We start from the raw sequence: 6,739 nt of genomic DNA on the forward strand, positions 1-6,739 counted from the left end.
AAAGTAATAGATGACTTCCCTTTTTTATTAAATACTTTCAAATAAATTCAACTTGTCAAATAAACTAAATATTTGGCAAGGAGAAAGTGTTCTTTTTCAACTTTCATGCAAATCAGTCAGTTGAAAAGGCAAAAAAAAATATGGCTACCAAGCAAGCATGATCATTTTAAATGCTACTTCAATTTATTCATGTTGACATTTTCGCTAAGAAGAAATTAAAGGTTCATTCGGTAAGTGGATCAGAATAAACAATCTTTGGGATATTGAGGTGTTAATCAATTTAGGAATTATTTTATTTTATCATTTGTACTAGAATGACGTATTACTACTGGAAAAATTTCATAAGTATTAAACTTATAGCTATAATTAGAACTTTTATAGCAACTGTTTCATAATTATGAAAAGTTTCATAATTACGAAAAGTAACAAGTTGTATTTTGTATTTTAGATAAAGTTTGTTATATAAATATATATACAAATTGAATAACAGTTTCTTTTTTAACTCCAATCAATTAGAAATAAATAAGGAAAAACAGTCCCTTAATTCATGCCATGTTAATTATGGGGATTCCTTTTCCTTATATGACTTTTTTTAATCGTTGCTGTTATTTTACAGCAACTTTATTCAAAATTCAAATGCGTTTTTCATGATTAGCAATCCAAAACAATTTCAAAAAATAGGTCGAAGAATCTATTGTTGATGAGCGTCGAAATTAAAAAAAAAAATTCAAAAAAACAACACTGCAAATACAACTACTGAAAACTAACTCGATTTTTTATTTGAATTTCATCAATTTTTGAGCGAAAATAGTTGAATAGCGTTTAACAACACTGCGATTACAATTGTAGAATTCAATATTTGACTTCGTATATGAATTTTGTCAGTTTTAGCATCCATGTTCTGTGCCAAATACTTTTTTTCAACGTAAAATTTTCCCTTCTCGTTTTCTAATTTGAAAAGTTGATCTAAAACTATTCTTTATTCAATTTGAATGTTATTTGATCTTAATTCGTATTTGATAAAAAAATTGATTTTCATTGGTATGTGTTTAGCAGTTTCGTATTTTTTTTTTTTGCTGATTGTGTTTAACATGAATATAGTGATAACTTATGTGTTAATTTCAACCAGATTATTTAACAAATGTATATTATATGAAATTTATTTTTGACATGAATATTGTCGTCGTATATTTTGAGTTAATCTGTGCATAGTATGTGCAATTTTGAGTTTAATTGTATGTTGTAGTTGCATTTGTATAATTAATATATTTAATTGTATTTTATTTTGATAGTTGTATATTATGACTTATTGTACATCTGATTTCAGTAAGAAATAATTACTGTATAATTAACTTATATATAAATAACTCTAAATAAATATGCAGAAATAGAAAAAATACATATTCTGAACTGTAGATACATATAGTGACCTGTAAATACATATGAATAATTGAAAAATACATAGGCTAAACTGAAAATTACATATGTCTAAATGATTTTGAGTTTTTTAATTAATTTTCTTTAAAACATTTTAGGTTGTACCGGCCACAGAGTATGTCCATATAGTACATGACAAGGAGAAACATTTTATTGTTTGCATAAAGGAGAAAAAATATTCTTGCAATGCATTTCAGTTGGACGAGATATCACGTGTGCATGCTTGTGCAGTCCTGGATAGGAAGAATTTTAAGAAGGAACCATACTGCTCTGATCTATGCAAGCCAAAAACAGTATTGAGAACATATGATGTTTCAATTTTTCCTCTCCCATACAAAGATTTGTGGGTAATTCCACAAAGCATATTGGATGAAGTAGTTTTTCCCCTAAAATACAAACGCCCCCTTCTCGGACCTCCAAAGAAAGATCGTGAAAAATCAGGAAGGGATATATTCGGAAAGAAAAACATCAAATTCTTGTAGTGCACGTGGGTTCAAGGGTCACAATAGGCGTTCATGTAGGAAATATAATAAATGATACATTTTTTGATGTATTCAGTCAAAAAATAAATCTTGAATTTTTTCATTGACAATAATGTGAGTCATACATTTGAAGTTATATGTTTCAAGTATTTGAATGTTAAATCGTAAAATTGTTGTGTTTGTGTTACTGTACTTGATAGTTATTTTAGTTCATTATGAATAAATGAATGTATTTGATTCTAATTAAATACATTGATACAAATATATACATATTATACAATATGAACAAAATCATCTATATATGTATAACATTTGTGATATTAAACATAAGACGTCATTGATACAACGTCATTATATATGTAATCAATAAATACATCAACAGAACCAATAAAAAACTACAAAAACTTGAAATATACATATATAAACCTAAAATTCTTGAAACTACATATGCAAATATTAAAAATCTGAAAAAAAATATATAAAGACCTATAAAATACATATGCACATTTATAAAATACATATGCGGATATGTCAATATTTTTGCTTCCAGTGACCATGGCAATACAATCATTAGCTGCCTGAATGACAATTCTTAAAATTTTGATGTTGGTTGATACTCCAATTTTAATCCCATCAGTGTTGAGGCTTTCATCTTTAACTGCTAATAGTATATAACTTAAGTTAATGTTGTGGCAGGCAAAGAAGTTTATGTGAGAGTTCTTGTTGTTAATTGATATCAAATGATGGATTCTTGAATTATTGAATTCAACACAACCAATAAAGAACTACAAAAACATGAAATATACATATATAAACCTAAAAATATGGAAACTACATATGCAAACATTAAAAATCTGAAAAAATACATATATAAACCTATAAAATATATATGCACATCTATAAAAATCTATGAAGAATTGAAAATACATATGTAAATCAATATATACATATGCAGCCCCATAAAAACAAAGGCAAAACTAGCAAATACACATGCATTTTTTCATAAATACATATGCATAACTGAAAAAATACATATGTAGAACTGTATAACTGGAAAAATACATATGTATAACTAAAAAAATACATATGAAGAACTACATATGTCTAACAGAAACATAAGCTAACCACGAGCATTCAGTTTTAGTTGATTCAACATCAATAATCAAAATCAAAATATAACTGTCAAGTTCTATAAAACTTTCAATATTCAACATAAAAGTAATATGTGAAACTTAAGAAATATTCAACTACTTCTTTGTCCACCTAAAGTTAACTGTTTTCAAATACAAAACATTAAAAATAAACATCAAACATCAAACATCAAGCACTTCAATGTCTTCTGTTATCTCGATTTTTCTAACAGGCCTCATTGGTGGTTCATCATCACTTTGTGCCTTATCTTCTTCTTTTCTTGAACCACACAATTCTTTTTATTCTTCTTCATGTAGACACCAAATATACTCTTAAAGCGAAAAATCTTGTACTGCTCCTTCGATAATATTACCTTAATACGTTCTTTAATGTAGTTGACTGTGTGACATCCTATATGTGGTGCAAACTTTGGATGTACTCTTACCATGAATATTTGATCACGCATCATCTATAAACCAAAAAAATATAGAAAGCTATATTGTTAAAATACATACTATACATATATTTTCTATTACATCATACATATTATATTACAACAAAACATAAAATAAACTCACGTGTATTTTCTAAATAAATCATATATACTACATTACAACAAACACATATAATGGAATTTTATATATATATATATATTAACATTAAAAAATACAATTACATATCTAAACAGTGCCACATATGTATTTTCTAAATACTTCATACATATTACATTACAACAAACACATATATCTTAACATATGTATTTTCAGAATACATGCCTGACACCAAATTGTATGCTATCAAATATAAAAATACATAAATAAACTCATATGTATTTACAAAATACATATCATAGTCATAATGAATAGCAAATACAACTGCATATCAAATACATATTTAGCACTAACAAAATATAGTTGCATATCTAAACGGTACCAAATACATATCTTAACATTGAAAAATATAAATTACATAACTAAACAGTAACAAACACATATCTTTACATTAATAAATACAATTCCATAGCTTACAGTAACTGAAAAATAAATACAAAAAATAATCAAATGTATTTAAAAATATACATATATCTACAGATTATCCATAATCTAGAAGCATACAAATACAAACTACCTCTTCCACTTTATCATCTTCAGATTCATAATTAGATGAATTTTGATAAATAGGGCTTGATATTTTACTTGATTCGCCCTTTTCGTTTGACTTCCTTTTTTTCACAGATTTTTACACTTTTTGAGATTTTGGAGATGAAGGTTTTCTCAATGCTTTTCATTTCATGATTTTCACAATCTTCTCTGGATTGTTATGTCGGTTCGATCTCACCTACTCTATGCTAACTTCTCTGTTCAAGTGAATAGGTGTAGAAATCAACTTAATATCTTCATCTTGTGTTAAACCAAGACTAAATGACGGTAATTCATCAAAAACTAGATTCACCGGTGGTATACCTCTAATTGAACTTCTACGATGTGCGTGTTCTGCCATTATAGCAAACCATTACAATCTTTCAATAAAAAAAAAAATCACCCCCCCAAAAAACTCAAAGAAGAAGGTTGACGAAATAAATCAAAAAAAATATAAATTATAAGGAAGAGATTATATGCAATAATTGTAAATATCAACCTCCCTTATTTGATGGAGCACAGTGTTTATTAACAAATTGAGAGAAAAAAGAAAAAATTAAAAAAAAAAAGAGTAGAATATACATCAGATTGGAGGGAAGTGAAATAGGAAAAATGTAAAATAGTGTGAGAAACACACGCGCTTCTCTAGTTAATGGATAAAATATTGTTATTGCTATAAATTGTAATTTTGAGAAAGTATCGCTATTTATTGTAATTATAGTCTTAGGTATCCTACTTTGTGTAATTTTTCCATTACGATTTCATATAGAATGCAAAAAAAAACAACAATGGGGTGTAAAATCCCGTAAAGTTTTCTTGTAGTCCGGGCCTTAGAGCGTGTCAAATAAAATGTAATTCCGGCCCTAAAATATTGAGAAGAGACTTCCCAAGTGATTGGTATTTAAACCATATAGAATTTTTTCAAAATTAACCTTTTTTCATGTAGAGAATTGAATTAGCTTTCCAACGATACCAATTTTGTCCAAACCCGACATTGGGGTGAGAAGTTATGGCCGTTTTACTGAGAGTTGTCGGAATAGCCCAAGTGCGACGGACGATCCGACGGACCGTCGAGTTTGCGACGGATCATCGTGACCAAGGTAGAAACTTCTTTTCCTGGTCCAAGTGCAACGTCCAGGACGACAGACTGTCAAGGCTGCGACGGACCGTCGCTGAGACCATCGCCACTAAGGCAGTGTGGTCTCATCCTGGCCATCGTGCGACGGACGATCCAATGGACCGTTGATCCGACCGTCGCATTGAGTCAGTATGTCTCTTTTCCGATCATCGTGCGATGGATGACCCTACGGACCGTCGGACTTGCGACGGACCATCGCTATGATCATCGCAGATCCCGTTCAGTATTTTAGCTCATTTTTAAAAGGGTTTTTTGGTATTTTATTATTTTATCAACCAGATATATTCCAGATGAAGCAAATGGCTTCAGTCATCATCCAAAACACAAGAGAGCTAGGGTTTCTCCCTCAAGATCAAATCTAAAACCCTTCTCCAAGAAATACAGTAACTCATCATGGATTCTACAAATTGAGTTGAGATTTAAGTTTCCCAAGTTCAAGGATTGCAAGAACCCTCTCTCAAGAGTAAGAAGAAGAGTTTAAAGCAAGCTTGTTCATCCAATTTCATAATTTTAGGTATGTGGGGTTTTGAACAAGGGTAATCCTTTCATCCTTGTCCTCAAAGGCATATTTAAACTATGATTTTCTGCAATCTATGAGATTTTACATGAATTTGAATTAGGATTTATCACCCATTTTTATTGATTATAATATTTTGATGTTTCCCATGAATTGAGAGTCTAATGGCATGATTTTCACTTGTTTTCTTGAGAAATTGCAGCTGGGTCTATACCCCATGATTTTAATCCTTGAGAAATTAATAGTTGAAATGTTTGAGATATTGAAGTATATGAGTATGTTGAGATTTTGAGACAAATTGCTGAAATTTCCAGATTTTTACATGAGTTATGAATCTATATGCTATCTATTATTCTTTTGATGAGTTTTAACTTGAGATTGAATTATGGGATATTGAGCCCTACTTGAGATTTGTAATTTTATGAACTCTTGCGCTATAAGCACCCATGATTTGAGTATTCTGAGATTATTGAGAAATGTTTTGACCTAATGGTCATGGAGTTTTGAAATCCACTTTACTACATGAGATTACAAATTTGATTGTTGGGTTCTTGATGAACCATGAGACTATTTTTAAAGTGGATTTCGATGAGATGAGCGAGATAAACTAAAGGGAGTAATATTTAACACCGAGTTAGGTAAGTTACTGCGGTTTCTTACCCCAAAAATATGTGCCACCGTAGGTTGAAGATTTTGGGCCTAAGACCGAGATATTAGGCCCGAGGCCGAGATAAGTGATCAATGAATTGAGGTTATACTCCCTAGAAAGAGTATGACTCTTCTCCCCAACGTGGGGTCTCTTCTTTAGGAGGACAAAACGTTGGACTCCATGTAGCTCGGATGGTTTATGTCGGTTTAGAGAACCTCCCTTGATACAAGTTATTTTTCTAATAGT

The sequence above is a fragment of the Capsicum annuum genome, chromosome 9, assembly GCF_002878395.1.
Source record: "Capsicum annuum cultivar UCD-10X-F1 chromosome 9, UCD10Xv1.1, whole genome shotgun sequence".
NCBI classification, from domain to species: Eukaryota; Viridiplantae; Streptophyta; class Magnoliopsida; order Solanales; family Solanaceae; genus Capsicum; species Capsicum annuum.